At 47.2% G+C, this 16,690-nt stretch overlaps 1 long non-coding RNA gene across 1 annotated transcript in view; it reads left to right on the forward strand.

Annotated features, from left to right (window-relative positions):
• The first annotated feature begins 4,762 nt into the window (after positions 1–4,762).
• LOC147692137 (uncharacterized) overlaps positions 4,763–16,690 on the forward strand; it is a 62,623-nt gene continuing 50,695 nt past the window's right edge. The window contains exons 1-2 of the long non-coding RNA XR_015299811.1: positions 4,763–4,882; positions 5,122–5,151. This is a non-coding gene — a long non-coding RNA (uncharacterized LOC147692137). The remainder of the gene's footprint in view (positions 4,883–5,121; positions 5,152–16,690) is intronic.

Below are 16,690 nucleotides of genomic sequence, written 5' to 3' on the forward strand. Positions count from 1 at the left end.
GGGGCGGAAGTCATGAAGGATGAGTATATTTTGTTAATTTTTTGATAGAAGAAGTCGGCTAGGTCGTTGCAGCGAACTGTGGGGTTATCGGCTGGAACTGCAGGGGGGGAGATTTTGGAAAGGCTTTTGACGATTTGGTAAGTTTCTCTAGGCTTGGATCTAACTTCTTTATAGTAAGTGGATTGGGCTGTAGTAATTCCAAGTTTGTACGCCCTTATGGCTTCCTTGTATCTGATTTTATCTGTGGTGGTGTATTCCAGGCGCCATTTCCTTTCAAATCTTCTGCACTGACGTTTTAGTTCCCTCAGCTCTTCTGAGTACCAAGAGGCAGTTTCTCATGCTCTTTTTAATACGGTTTTCCTGATGGGGAGAATAGAGTCGAGAGAGTCCTCGATCCATTTGTTGAATTTCCCGCTATCGAGTAGGGGGTCCTGGGAGAACGAGGGTTTAGTGGCAGTTAGTAAGTTCTCCCACTGCTCTAGAGGGAGTTTTGACCAGTTACTCCTTTTTCGTGGGGTGGGGGTACTGAGAGTGATTTTCTGGGTGAACCAAGTGAGGGTAATGAGAAAGTGATCCATCCGGGGTAGGTGTGTGATGGAACTAACCGAGAGGTTGGGACAGTTGCTAAAAACAGGGTGGAGCAGATGACCTTTATTGTGAGTAGGGGACCTGATTATTTGCTCCAGTTGGATGGCGGCTAGGCTAGAGACTAGCTCATTAGCAGTGTTGTCAGTGCAGTTGTCAAAGTGCATGTTAAAATCGCCGAGTACCATGAAGTTGGAAGAGGACATGGCAGAATCGGCCGCTTGCGAAGGTAGTGAGGAGTGAAAGTGGTTCAGAGGGCCTGGGGGGCGATACAGGAGTATCCCGGTTAGGCTGTCGTTGGGGGTGAATTTAAGGCAGAAAGACATGCTTTCACAATCTGGGATAGGGTCCGGCGTACAGTGACACTGATATACGGACTTGTATATGACTGCAATACCTCCTCCTTTTCCCCGAGTGCGGTCCCTGCGAGCGATCTGGTAGCCAGGGGGGAGTGCTTGGATTACATCTGGATCGCATTCTGGGGTTAACCAGGTCTCATTTAGTAAGATGGCGTCAGGGTTTCGCTCGTCAATTAACAGGAAGATTTCTGCGCTATGTTTAGGTAGGGATCTGCAGTTTAGGAGGAGTAGGGTGAAGCTTTGCTGTTCCGGTTTGTATCGGTAAAGGTTGAGGCTAGTGTCACAATGTTGGCAGGAGTGGGAAGGTCCAGGGGGTGATGGCGATGATGACAGTAAGCTTCCGTGGGGGGTTTAAGTTTGAGGAGGGCGCTGGTGCTATATTGAGTCCTAAGAGGGGGACCAAGGGGGGTGGCCCCTGGCCCCTGTTGGCCACGGATGGGCGCAGATGGGCTTGCTTTTGGCGCGCCTTCGGTGCGCTGGCGGCGCGCCCGCTGCGCGTCCTGGGAAGGCACATGTTTTATGTGATGGAAAAGGGCATGGCCTCACGGCCGTGGGCGTGGCCTGTGGGCTTCAAGCGCAATGTCGGCAAAAGAAATCGCCAACCCGCGGCAGCCTTAAAATCGGCTGCGCGGGACTTATGAAGTCGGTAAGGGGGGGGGACGGTGCTCAGGGGGAAGTGTACAAGATAAAAAAACAGTCTAAGTTTAAAATGCAATTTTTTGTCAAATCGAGCGTGCTCCCGGCTTCCGCCTCAGGAGTATGTTGCCTCTAAAAAAATATGTTCTCCCCTGAACAACGAGAATATCTTTAAAAAACAACAAGCACACAGCGTTCCCTGCACTCTGAATTTGGCCTTCAATTCTGTTAAACAAAGCAACTGAAAACATTTGGAACTATTTTTTCCCCTGAAAGCAAAATTATTTTTCTTTCAAATCAAAAATTTTTACCATTTTTTCCGGCACATGGTACTTTGCTTAAAGTAGAACTATTCTAAGAGAACAGAGCTTCTATTTTTAGAGACATTACAGACAATATTTTACCTCAGCCTCTAGCACATGTACATTATCGTATATATGTAATATGTATAATGTAATATGTGATGAAATGATCTCGACCTTCTTTTCTGTATACAAAGCCATTTCATGTGTAATTTTCGCAATTCATTCAGCTGATATATATATATGCATTTAACTGAATGATAATCCTGCTTGAAAAACGTACAGTACCAATACACATTTTCGTGTATAAACCATACACCATTTCAAATGCAATTATGTTTTTTGGGTGGGTTGGAAAACACACATGCATCGTATGTTTAATATTGCTTATTTTTTAGTAATGATGAACATTAATACGTGGAGTGGGTGTTGTATTTCTATCTAGGACCTTAATTCGATATTCCCGATTCATGCCCTTATGTGGTTATAACAAATAGTATCCTTATAAAGGCATAAGAATCATATCCATATTTAGTAATAGCCCATGCAGTCCAAAACACGGCAAGGCTACTCCCATAGACTCCTAGAAAGTACAACGCGTTCTTTAAACAAACCAGGCCTCCAGCAGCCCCGGAATTCCCCCTGCTTTTGTTTTGATTTGCACAAGAACTCCTGGAGTCCAGAAAGAACTGTTAGTTCTTAGTGACGTCTTATTTCCAACCTTACGTCAAACCCGGCACCTTTCAGGTATAAATATACCAACGTTGCCTTAAGCAAACACACGGTGGTGTGGAGCAGAGCGGCTATCTACTTATCTAAAGCCCAGCTGATGCGAGAGCCGAAGGAAGCCACCCCTCCCTTTTGACGTGCTGGAGAAGCTGCCTTTTCTCACGCCGAGAAATCCAGCTCAGGTGTTCCCGAGTCACCCTCGCGGGTTGCTGGGAGATCGAGTCCTGAGAAGCGAGATACAAGACCTCCTTCATTCTATAACCAAGGTACGGAGCTTATTAAAACCTTAGAGAGAATTGTTGATTCCGATACTTTGCAAAAACCTAACTTAACTTAAAACTGCAGCTTACTTACTCCTTCCCACGTATTAGGCTGAGGTCAGGTACACCGGGGTAGGCGTATCTTAGAAGCACCAGTTGAGTTCGTTAGTCAATGTTTTTATGTATGTATATATTTTATCCATTTTAAAGTATCATATGGCTAAGAAACCATATCAATGCTTTTACAGTATTATTTCATAATACTACTTTTAATGTACGCACTTTACTTTATGATAAGTATTGCAATCGTGGCAATTCATTTCTCTTGCATGAGAAAGAAGACTGCTCAATAAAATAGCACATTTTATTGAAAGCGCCTGTCTCTCTATTTCTCTGCACTCTAGTGAAATTAAGCATGCACGATTGACTGAGTGAAATAGCTGTCTATTGTTTTCACACGACTCTAGAGATACACTCTTTATTCTGAGGGAGCAAAGTTGTCATGTTTATGCGGTTGTCAGAAACTAATTCCTTCTTGTCTAAATCAGGACGGTTAACTCTTTCCTGAACATTCGAGAAAGTTTCTAGTGACCTCTGAGCTAGCTGGCAAAACGAATTAAGTCTAACATAGTCAGTAAAGACCTAGATGACCTCAGTCCTACGTCTACACTGCTGTTTATGCTATTCCAATGCGCAGAGCCTATTGGGAATATAGGAACTACACTACAAAAGTTAGGATCTCAGACCCCTCTGACTCCCCTGCACCTCTAAGTCTCCCTCCTGAACACTGAGGATCAATATGTTCTGTCAAGCAACCAATATTCGCCCCACTGCCTTCTTCTTACAGCACCTTCCTCTGAGAACAACTCCACCATTAGTGATTAAGCCTGCTCCTTCCTCGTATGTCAGAAATCTGCCTCTTTTTGTGACTTTTAAACCTGCTGCTTGTAGATAAACCCATCTACTCTCTAATGTTTTATTGCCGTCTTTATTTGTTGTTCCACCTCAAAGAACTTTGAGGCTGATTTACAATGAAAGTAACTCAGTGCATTCCGCAAGCCATTTCGCTGTGCCGCACTTAGTCACCTTCAAAGCACAGGGATGCAACATATTTACAACATGTCGCATTTCTGTGCTTCCCCCTGCGCTGGCGCACAAACTGCAGCAATGCGCTGGCGCAGGCACCCTTGCACCATGGTGCAAGGATGCCTGTGACATGGGGAGATTGTTTTTGTGCAGGAAGAGGCACCTTCCTGCACAAAAACAACCACTACAGGCATGTTCCTCTTTCAATGTGTGCTGTAGAATGCAGCACGCATTGAAAGAGGAAAAAACGATGAGAAATGAAAACATTTCTCCTCGTTGCGCCTCAGGGAGGCGTAGCATTCAGACGCATTTCCAGATTTACGATTCCTCGTAAATCTGGAAATGTGTCTCGTTCCATGGGTGTTCCGTGGGAACACCCACAGCAACACCCATGCAATGTCCCTTTCACGCGAAGTGCTGCGTGTAAAGGGGCCATATTTACAAGGACAGGAAAAGCCACGCAGGATGGCTTTTCTTGTCCTTGTAAATATGGAGCAGTAAGATACGCCACCAGTACATCACAAAAAATGACGTACTGGTGGCACATGGGGCTTGTAAATCTGCTCCTTTTTGTATATTCTTTACTCGGTTTCTTGTAAGGAATACTTTGCAGAGAGTGCCTTATAAACCACATAAATAAAATAAACTGTCTTTTCTTTTAATTAGGGAGCCTGAAGCACCTGATCAAACTTCGTGGTAAGTGCTAAGCCCACGGGGTTTGCTGGATGTAGTTGGTGTTTAATAGAACCTGTTCTATCCTTCTAACATTGACTTTCTCTTTAAGGTATTATGATAACTGCGACAGCCCTGCCAAAAAGATGACATGCTCTGTCCACAATGTCAACGCATGTAACAGTTCCAGTGACACTGCAGTGTGGCAGCGCGGCAGTTCCATCGCCTTCCTCAGGGAGCCTAAAATTACAAGGTGAGCTAAAGTCTCCATACAGTATTAAAGCATTCTCACCTGGGGTGGTAGGTTTATTGTTTGCTCATTCTTCAATGGGTGGGGGGCGTATTGGTGTGGGATGCACACGCTTTTCAGCATTCTGACAAAGGGCTCTATGGCCAAAACTGATCTTATCTCCAGAACTTCCCCCAGTCTGAATGCACATCAGCGGTGAAAGATTATTGCACTATTTATTTTCTGTGTTTTCCTCTTTTTAGTGATTCCACTTACGAGAATGGAAAGTCAGAGTAAGTTCCAAATCCTCTCTGTTTGAGCTTAACTTTTTGGGTTCAATCATCTGTTACATTCCAATTGAAATATTTAATTGTTGTTGATTTTTTAAAATGTAGGAGCATGGGTGGTGTTTCGAAATTTTGAAATTCTTCTCTTTTTGAGAGAATTACATTTAGACAATTGAAAGACAATTTCGTCCTATATCTCCTCAGTCTTTAGCAATGTGTGGAAGCACAGGGGCGAGTAAGAGGCAGATTCACTGAACTTTTACTGGCCATAGGTGTCCTATAGGCCTGTTTACATAGTACCAGGGTCCTTTCTCTAATGGCAGTGGAAAATCCTCCAAATTTGCTGACTTTTTTACCTTTGCGAAATGTCTTGCAGGGTTTTTTTTTTCTTTCACTAAGGGGGTGACCATTGCAAGTATTGGGAACCCCGAAGGTCGTCACAAAGGGGAGTAGCGGAGGCTGTTTGCCCTAGGACCCACTCACTTCAGGGTCCCACACTGCCACTGCTAAATGTATTTATATACCACAAAAGTGTTTTTGGTCTGGCCAGCTGTCATTGCTGAAGCTGCCTCGAAATACGCCTCAGGTGATTGTTTCTATACCTTGCACGGATATGCCTTCAGTGATGTCACTGAAACAGAAAGTACCATTATGCCGTTTAGGGGCCGAGACACACAAGAGCTGCTGATAGGCCGGGCAGCACGCAAGAAGTCGTGGTCTCGTGAGTGAATATGTGACGTTACACAGCGAGCAAATACCACGCAGTAGGTTACAACGTGGACGTTACATCGTCCGCGTTGTTTCAATGCATGGCTTTACATCGCAAGTCGTTTCTACGAAATGCGCTAGATGGCTCGCTGGATAGACTTAGGAATAGTATAAATTACTATTCCTACTCCAGTTAGCGCAACAGCAGGGAATGTGTTGGATATAAAATCCAACACATTCCCTGTTTTTTGTGCCATCTAGCGCAATTCGTAGAAACGACTTGCGATGTAATGCCACGCGTGGTAACAACGTGGACGATGTAATGTCCGCATAGTAACCTACCCGCGTGGTGTTACCAGCGTTGTAAACGCTGTTTCCCCTCGTGAGTATCCTCAAGCAATGTTATAATTTTCTCACTTTTTTTTCAATTCTAAACATACACCCATAAAAGTCTAGTCTATTGTTCACCAAATTGCACCAACTGGTGGAAAACATTTAGGACTTGAGTGTAAAGCGCATCATTTCCAATGGTAGTACCCGATCTCACTTTTATGGGGACATAAAACAAGTAATTTTACGTTCAATCACATTCCCTAAATCCATGGTTAGTTCCTTCTAAAGTATTCTTCTGACACGACACAGTCATTCCAAATGGTAATGAAATTAAGCTCCCTCAGTGAAGGGCACGGCGTGCTCCATACAGTTCCACTACCTTTCTTCAGGGTTTCCCTAGAAAAAATCGACTCAATAGGACCACTGTGCAAAGGAGAACAATACCAGCCTGCTAAAAAAGGACTTCTAAAAATATTTCTCCTTCTATCCATGCTCTTAGGAGGCGTACGTTTTTGGCGCTGCCCCAGGTTTACGTGATGTTGTAAATTTGGGTCAGTATCAAATTCCATGAGTGGGAACATTCACAACAACATTCATGGAACGCCTCCTTGATGCAGAGTAAGGCAACACAGAGCAAATTGCTTGCTTTACTCCATATCTATCAGGCCATGCAAAACCACGCAGGGTGACTTTGTGTTGCCTCATAGATATGACTGAGAGGCCTGCACCACAGGATCATCGTAAAAAGCGGCTCAGCCTCTTGTAAATGAGAACCGTAATTCTTTGCTACGGAAACCATTTATTGTTTAATTCATGTCTAGGTCGGGTTGCAGTTCGCCATCACAGCCCATAGTAATTTGCCAGGCAGCAGAGCCCCTTGTACAGTATGTCTAACTGAGAAATGTCAACCCGTGCAGATAAGCGCGGTGGGGTGAAGGGTGAAAGTGACAAACGCCGGGAAAGGGAGCGTTAAATAAATCAAAACAATTACCTTACGCTCGCCGTTTCGCTGAGTCGGTAATGTGCGAGTGTAGGGTAAGTAGTTTTATTTAATTATTTATTTTACATTCCTTATCCTGTCGTTTGCCACTTTCACCCCCCCCCCAATCCCGCCCGCATCACCCCCAGCTTCACTGCGCTTACCTGCACAGGCCACTACTGGAACTGAGTCCCATCTCCCAGTCGCTGCCCCTTTATTGAAGTTAAAATATGGCAGGATATATGATGTTCCCCTTTCTTTTTTCAATGTACAAACTCTTGAAAGACACGTGTTCCCTTCTGTCTTTGACTAGAGAGTTTGAATTTGAAGATGAGAGGCTTAGGACTTGGGCACTGGTTCTCCATGAATGTCCAACTTTTGAGATCATTAGCACTGCCCTCTGGTACCAGTAGTTTATAATTGTCTTGATTTCATTGAGAAGGTGTTGAACTGTAGCGGAAATGAATTGTTGCACGGCCTGAAATCTGTTGTTTCTCTAAACCCCACACCCCCTGGATATTAGACCAGGGGCCTCATTACGAAGTAGGTAGTAATAATCCCCATCATTTGCCTTCCCTGTTATTACCTTTACTGTGGGTACAAGTAATTTATATAGGGATAGGAAAATATCAACGATTATACATTTTAGGGGTATACAATGTGGAAACACCCATTTACTTGCCAGTTTTGCCATGTTTTCGCCAGACAACTGGGCACCTCCCCCACTTGCAGCACCACTGGGTCAGTACCACTCACCAAAAGTCAACACCCAGCTCAATTTCACCTTGTACAGAGGACTTACTCAAAGGACAGAGACATCCTCAAGGCCATGAGGACTCACAAGCCAGCTAACCCGCTCCAAAGTCTCTGTACAGCAAAGGAGTATGCCCGCATCACCCCATCAAGCCTGGGTTTACATATGAAGTGTACAAAACAGTGGAACGCTATGGAGATAAATTTAAACCTACAATATATATCTAACAATGAAATAATCGATTATCATTGTCTGTCTGAATATGAATGTCACCAACAGGTCCGTCAATTTATTCACAGTGCCAAATGCAAATGTACATATTACATGTTCTCTTCTTAGAACGTCTTGTGTTTATACCATTCACAAACAGACCCTCACATGTACTACACAACATTGTTAGAAACTGGGTTTTTGGTTGACTGAGGTATGAACCCTAGTCAAACACCAACCACAATCCCAGCCAGTATTAGAGGCAGGCTAACCCTAAATTAACTTGTGCTCACCCTCTGGTAGCTTGGCACAGAGTAGTCAGGCTTAACTTTAGAGGCTGTCTGTAAAGTATTTGTGCAACACTTCAGACAGTGAAAACACCACACAGTTATTTAACACCAAGTTGGAAAAATAGATCTGAATACAAGAAATACAACAAGACCAAAATGACAAGAATTCAGTTAGTAGAACTAGAGATATTGAATTTCAAAGTTTTTGAGTAAAATAGGTTCAAGAAACAAAAAAAGCGCTAATGGGGATATCTGTATAATAGTGTACCTATGTATCCTGTGACTTATTGCATTGCTCCTCTGTCAGACATTCTATTCAATATTGTTCCAATTCTGCTTCTGTGGAAGAGATTGGTGTGTAGTTAGTATAAATGACAATGCTGGTAATCATAGAGCTGAGATCAAAACTGCGCACTGGGAATTGTTCATATGTATCCTGCATTAATTTCTGAATACAGTGTTGAGTTTCATCCTTGTTTAGGCAGGTATTACCTTTCAATTGCAAAAAATCACTTTTAGTGGGAAACCCTTGTTGAGTAAAAGACTTTTCATTCAAACGTGCATTTTTAATGGAGCGAGCTGGAGCCATTTGATACATTGTAGCCGTGTAATCACTGTTAAATTTACCTGTATTTCTTCCGTTTTTGGATCCCCACTCTCCTGTAGCAGGAATCCGTTCTGAATGTTGCTGTTTGGTGAAAGTTCAGACCTAATGAATGGAACATCACAGTGACTCCTATTGTACACTGGTGGTTGTAGTGAATGAAGATTTTGACTTGATACCAAATAGGGGTAAAAAATAGGAAACTTGGTTGAATGATATGGTTTTTCACGTGGCAATTTTTGGTGTACCGATCCTATACATTCCAGAGTCTGACCTCAGACATGTCATTGAGTCCTCACATAACAGTATAGAATTTTAAAATAGGGTGGGCTTCTGTTTCGAGTCATGTCCTCTTGGGTTTTACTGGATCACGCTGAGGACTGTCCACTTGATGCCTGTTACTAATGAAGTGATTTACTAGAGTGGCTGAAACAGTACTGGTTTTTATAGAGGATTTGTGCTGTACAATTCGTTTCTTGATTTCTTAGTTGCTTTTTCAGATGTAGATTTTATCACAGGGACAAGATTGTAGCGCGGTGGAGCCCAGGTGACAGGGGTCTGCGCAATGCTCTAATAACGGCACACCACACAGTATGTTAGAGGCTGTCGGGAAGACCCGAGCGGTCTCTCGCCGTTTATTTTATCTCCTCGGGTCAAGCCCGCCCCGAGGAGTGCATGCAGGATACATTGTTGGGGAGAGCCCGGGTGGCTATCTACATCCCTCCTTTTCTTTAGTGTCTGTCCACCACCGACTGCATGCCTACGGGAATGTGCACATGAAGTCCTTCAGGACCATACCTCTGGCTCCGGGAGTTGGAACTGGCCACTGCGTCCGCTTGAGTGTTTGAGGGTGATGTAGTCACAATATCTTTTCTGAGCCTTTCAGCCGCAGGTGCATTTTCTCTACTTTCGGTCTGCGAGGGTCTTGTTGGGGAGGTCACAGCCTCCGGCGAGCCTATGGGAGTAAGACTCGGGGTATCGAACCAGCTTCTCCGACTCTTTAGGGTCGGTGTTTGACCCATGGGACCTCTTGAAACTTGACTCGTTCCTGGTAACAACTTGTTGACCCCTTTGGGCAGTGACCATGGTTCCTTGCACCTTGACAAGGGTCCATTCTTCCGGAAAAAAATGAATAACACCCAAGTGTAGAAAGTCCGTGCCCTCGACTTCCTGGGGTGTACCGTTCAAGCCCCAAATAATCCAATCAATCAAAATTCAACAGAAGGAGCGTCGTGTTCATCACAAATTTTTAGGATCAAATGTTGATTTCCAAAGTTTTTATTATAGCAAAGTCCATCCAAAATCAGCAACAGCAATTCAGTTTCATCAATACAAATAGTTCAGAATAAATTCCATGTCATATACAGAACTCAAAACAGCCAACGCGTTTTATCCGGAATGACCATCATCAGGGCTTTAAGTAATAGTATATGATCACGAGCTCTGGAGATCCTTACTCCGTTCCAAGATTTCAGTATATTAAATCCTTACCACTTCGGTATGTATTCTCAAAGTGACAATATGTGTGCCTGATTAGGCCTGGATTCAATCACGAATATATTTTCCTAGTATCAATCTACCAAGTCAAAATATCTACACTGGGTATGTAGACATCCACGGCTCAGTGGATGTCTACATACCCAATGTCGCCGGCCTGGATCACGCTTGGAGGGTTGACTGTTCTGATCGAGGTGGAGGCTAATATTTTCGCCTGACAAGTACCTGGGGCAGTATGTTAGATATTTTGACTTGGAAGATTAATACTAGGAAAATATATTCGTGATTGAATCCAGGCCTAATCAGGCACATATATTGTCACTTTGGGAATACATACCGAAGTGGTAAGGATTTAATATACTGAAATGATGATGTCCATTCCGGACGAAACGCGTTGGCTGTTTTGTGATCTGTATATGACTTGGAATTGATTCTGAACTATTTGTATTGATGAAACTGAATTGCTGTTGCTGATTTTGGATGAACTTTGCTACAATAAAAACTTTGGAAATCAACATTTGATCCTAAGAATTTGTGATGAGCACGACGCTCCTTCCATTGAATTTTGTTTGTTCAGGACTTTCTTGACGTGCATGAACGCTGTTGATAACAGGAAACTTTGAGAAGGAGTCAATGAGCACCTGCGTGTTGCTACCATCAGGGAATCTCCTGAAGTCGAGGCTGATCTTGGACAATGGGAGCTTGCTTGACTCTTCGGTGATGACTGGCGCCGGCGCGAGGTCTCCCCATGCCTCACCATGTCTTCCACCATGGCATCCACAGCTGGGAACCAGACCTTGTTTCGTAGCCGAGCTTTGGTTTTCACCATCCCTTGATGCCCCACATGCGTCAACTGTATGATTCTGTCTTACAGTGCCTTCGGGGTTACTATGACATGCCCTCTCAGGATGACCCCCTGTGCTCCTTCGCTCAGCTCATTGCGTACCTTCCAGAGCTGATGTAGAGCATGACTGTCTTCCGCTCAAAGCGACTGGGCCCCGTCCAGGAAATGTGTCCATCCGTTGTTCATGAGGGCGCTTTTCACTCTTGCCAGTGTTTCGTCGGCGGCCGTCTTGGGTCAATTTCTTCCAATGTCATGGCTTTGGGACATGCTTCACATGAGCCCATCTTCACGAATGCCTCCAAGTATGCTACATTTGGAGATGGACTTCGAACGGGCAGAGACTCTGGATGTCTTGAGAGGTAATCTGCCGGTTTGTGTGCACCGGGACGGAACATAACCTTGAAGTTGTATGCCAGCAGCTGCACGGCCCACATTTCTATTCTGGGGGTGCCAGTCTCAATGATCTGCGGAGAGTGGGAGCAGCGACTTGTGGTCTGTCCCCACCTGGAACTCCTGTCCATACAGAGATGGAAATGTTGACGGGCCCATTTTATGGCTATGGCTTCCCTTTCAATTTGGGCATATCTTGTCTCGGTGTCTGACAGCGCCTGGCTGGCGTATGAACTGGCCTCCAGGTCTCCTGGTCATGCTCCTGCAGGATTACTGCTCCTAGGCCTACTGGGCTGGCCTCTACGACCAACTTGGTGCGTCACCCCGAGTGAAAGTAGGCCATCACCGTCTTGTCCGTGAGCGCTGTTTTGATGGTATTGAACGCTGTGTTGGCGGCTGTGGTCATTCCCACTTGTGGTCACTGCGGGTAAGGGTGCAAAGTGGTTCCGACAGGGAGGCCAGGTTCGGTATGAACCTGCCGCAGTAGGTGGCCATGCCGAGAAAACTGCGAACCTCGGTGGGAGTCTCTGGGTGCTGGCCGCCTGGATGGCCGGGGCATTCTTGGGGTCCACCCGTAATCCTTCCCTAGTGAAGACATAGCCGAAGAACTCGACTGATTCCTGGTAGAAGGAACACTTTGCTCTATGAAGAGTCAGTCTGCAGTCTTCCAGCCACTGGAGGGTGGCCCGGAGGTGAGTGTGGTGTTCTTTGAGGGTGTTCGAGAACACCAGGATCTCGTTGCTTAAATTGATGACGCCCTGCAGGCCGGACAGTGCTTCGCTGATGGCATTTTGGAAGACTTCCGCTGCAGCCGACACCCCAAAGCTCAGTCGCTTGCACCTGCTGAGGCCAACGTAGGTAGAGAATGTGGTGATGTACCTGCTCTCTGGCTCGAGCTCCAGCTGGTGGTACCCAGCGTTCAAGTCCAACTTGGAGAACCATTTGACTCCGTTCAGGTCTGCCACAATGTCGTCCATGGTGGGGGTAAGGTGACGTTCCCTTTTGACTGGCAGATTTGGGAGTCTCATATCCATGCAAAGCCATATGGCTCCCGGTTGTTTCGGCTTTGGGGCCACGACCAGCGGGGACACCCACAGAGTCGGGCCCAACACTTTCTCGATGACGTTGAGGTCTTTGAGTTTTTTCAACTCCTCCTGCCCCTGCGGGCAGAGGTTGAACGGTACCCTCCGATGTCTCAGGGCAGTAGGCCTCACAGTGGTGTCAATGTGGAGCTTGAACTGTTTCCCTCTCAGCTTGCCTAGCCCCGTAAACAGTGCAGGGAGCTCTCATAAGATGGTTTCGTCCTGTGAGTCCTGAATCTGGTGAGCAAAGAAGTCTAGTGGAACCAGGCCCTTGTGACATGTTTGTCGATGGTGATTTCTACCTTTATGACTCCTCTGAGGGGAAGTGGGTGAGTGCCTCCATAGGTGTAGATTCGGGCCTTGGTGGGAGCGAATGGGGGCGTGGTGACAAACGTTCACTTCTCCGAATCTATGACGCTGACGGATGCGCCCGTATGGATGAGCGCCTGGACTGCAGACCATTCCACCAGGATGGAACATATCAGCAGGGCCGGCGCTAGGCATGGGCAGGGTGGACAGCTGCCCAGGGCCTCGCACTCAGCCTACCAGCATGGGGCCCCGCACCGGTGGTGTGTCCTGTTGTTTTCGTAGCAATCAATTTAGGAGAAATGTCTCCTTGTAATTAGGGTCCAGGAGAGGGCCCCCCTCCCTGGGCCTCTCAGGGATGGTGTCTGGAGGCCTAGGGGATGGAGATGCTTCGTCTTGTCTCAATTGCAAGGAGACCCATTCAGAGGCACTGCGGGATGCTCATTGTCCAGCATATTACCGCCCCCAGAGTTTTAACTTTTAGCCCACAAGCAATTCTCAAACCTATCGGGCTGAGGGTGTGAGAATTGCTTTTGTATTGAAAGTTAAAACTGTGAGGCACTAAAATGCTGGACAATGGGCCTCCCGCAGTGTCTCTGAATGGTCTTCTCTCAAGGGGTCACTTATTTATATTAAAGGGGCCTCGCACATTCCCTTTTGGCCCAGGGCCTCGCAAATCCTAGAACCGCCCTGCACATCGACGGTGGTCTTTGGTGTTTGTCTGACCTGCTGACCCAGGATACGACAAGCACGTTGTCAACGTCATCTTTGATTGCGAGGTTATACCTGGCGCAAACGTTGCGTCGTTCCTCGAGGCCTGGCATAGGTCTGTCAAGATCGGCTGCTTCTGCACACTTTGGTGAAGTGAATCGGCTTCCCGCAGAGGGACCACTACTTCCCCTTCTCACCGCACCCTGCCATCGGCGGGTGTTCTGCGCCACAGTTGCCACAAGCCCTGCTCGTTGACAGCTGCGGGGCTGGGCTGGCTGAGCTTGGGCGTCATTGGATAGCCTAGACCCTCTCCTCTTTGACGGGCGCATATTTCGGTGCATGGGACGCTGCAATGTTCCTGTGCAAAGCAGCCTCCATTTCGCCAGCTTGGGCATCTGAGAGTTTGTGGTACCTGGCTAGGACAAGGATCTCGTCCAACGAGATCCCAGGTTGTCAAAGGATAAGTTTCCGCAGTAGCGCCGAGTTGGCGCGTATTTTCTCCCTCTGGTCCGCGAAGGTGCACATGTTTGCTAACCTGCGCAGCCGCGCATAGTATATACCAGCGGACTCCGTGTCTGACTGCATTGCCTGTCCGAGCTTGAAACGCTCAAAGTCAGGGTTCAGCTGGGGGTCAAAGTGCCTGTTGAGCACGGCGACCGCAGCTTCGTATTCATCATCGTACCCTGTGTTGGGCAATGTTTCAAAGAAGTCGTAGATCTTTACGCCGCCATAGTATATGAGCAGCAACCTTTTTACAGTGCTGTCTGACTCCCTGGTGCCTTTAAAGTAGTGGTTCAAGTGTCTGATCCATGCTTTCCCAATGTGAAGCTGCTGTGGCAGTGGCAGCGATCTCGCTGAAGCGTGGTAGTGGAGAGACGGCCATGTGGCTGTGTCCTGGGGGTGGGGCGTGTGCTCCTCTCTGTGGTTTGCCGGTGTCAGCCAGTGGGCTGGCGGCACCTGCTGAAGGCGGCGTGCTCATGATGTTGGCACGCAGGTACACAGATGCGGTGGTGCGTTGTCTGCACTAGGGGCTTTGGACAGCTGATGTGGGTTGGAGTGTGACCACGTGCCTGACGGGCCTGGGGAAGCACGAGGCACTGGGACCTACCTTCCTGGGCGATGTAGCAGTACAATTCCTCGGGTGTGGAATGAGGCAGGTTGCGTGGCCAGTGTAGCGTCCTCCTGTGTGTGTTCTTGCCGTTGGGCCAGAGTGGTGCCGAGTTCATGGTGAGATTGTGGGGGCCTGCTGGGCCTGTAAGAATCCCTCTGGTGCTGGCTAGCTAGGTGGTGAGCACGTGTGAGAAGTGTGAGGCCTGCTGTGCTGAGGCGCGCCACTGCAGCTGTTCTCCCGGGGCTTGGGTGACTCACCGGTAGGTAACTGACGAGTCTCTCACTGGCGCACACCGCCAACTACCGACCGGAGCAGGCTCCCTTTTGCCTTTGGGAAGCATGCCGGTGGGTGCAGGACGTGTTGGAAATGCCGTCACGGGCGGGTTGGATCCACAGCAGGATCAAGATGCTGTGCTGCCTGTTTGTTTTGCGGCCGTGGTGGGGCAGTACCAGACGTGCCAGAAGTGGGGTGAGAGGCACAGTGGAGTGGCAGCGCAGGGCACAGAAAGCACAGCCCAGGCCGCCGACAGCAGACATGTGAGGAGGGGTGACACTGCCCCTGGGATGATGGAGTGTTGCAGGTGGGCTCTGCATACACCGCAGTGGGCACAGCTTTGCACCGGAATTCGACCGGCCTCGTCGCCAATGTAGCACGGCAGGGCCTGGGCGAGAGGGGCCTGCGCAGCACTCTAATAAAGGCGCACCACACAGTATATTAGAGGCTGGCAGGAAGACCCCGAGCAGTCTCTCGCTGTTTATTTTATCTCCTCGGGTCGAACCTGCCCCGAGGAGTGCATGCATGGATACATTGTTGGGGAGAGCCCGGGTGGCTCTCTAGAAAGTTAAAGCATAGGCAACATTTTTAGTTCTGCGCTTTGGAAATTCTTTATGCTTCCATTGGGTCCAGCCCTGTGTGATGATGGAACCTTCAAATGTTTGACTGCACACTGTCTGGGCCGGACTGGGAACCAAAACCGGGCCCAGCAAACTGCTTGGCCGGCCCCCCTGGAGGGGCGGAGGGGAGTGCGTCTGAGCTGTTTCTTAGGGCCAATTTTGGCTGATTTTGTTACAGGGGGCTGATATTGCCGGCCCCCTATGGTAACAAAACAGCCCCAGGTGCCTAAAACAGGACCCCACCCTGGCGGCCCACCGGGGAAATGCCTGGTGACCTACTAAGGGTTTCAAATTCCATCGGGAATGCAGATCTTCTTTCTTTGTTTTATGGTTACTGAAGGCTCTTACAAGTTGTTGACCAATGCTTGCATTTTTCTTCATTGCAAATAAGGGAAGCTCAAATCCCCATTCTGAGTTTTCTATTAAGTGCCAGTTGTTACAAAAACAAATCTTGAAGTTGTTGGTCGGGGGGAAAAAAGTTGAAACACAAATCAATTGCTCCATTGCTTTCTTTTGTTTCTTTACTAGCAAGCACTCACACAGCGTAAACCAAGCTCTCTTTATTGAGAGTTTTAAAAGTTTGTGGGGATAACCCCTCTCCTATTTAAAGCAGGAAGTGGCGGGACGCGCAGCGGACTCCAGGCTGAAGGGTCGATACTCGGACCCCAGCCTCCTCAGCTTTGCCAAATTGTGATATTGTTTTTACTTTAATTGTTTTCAAATTTGCTGCCCCACTTACACTTGCACTTTGCTACCTACCTACATTTTGCACAATTTTAGATACTGGTCGCCACACTAGTTGCTTGCTAATCAGTTGCCTATTGTCCTCGTTG

This window comes from Lissotriton vulgaris, chromosome 9 (genome assembly GCF_964263255.1).
Source record: "Lissotriton vulgaris chromosome 9, aLisVul1.2, whole genome shotgun sequence".
Lineage (NCBI taxonomy): Eukaryota > Metazoa > Chordata > Amphibia > Caudata > Salamandridae > Lissotriton > Lissotriton vulgaris.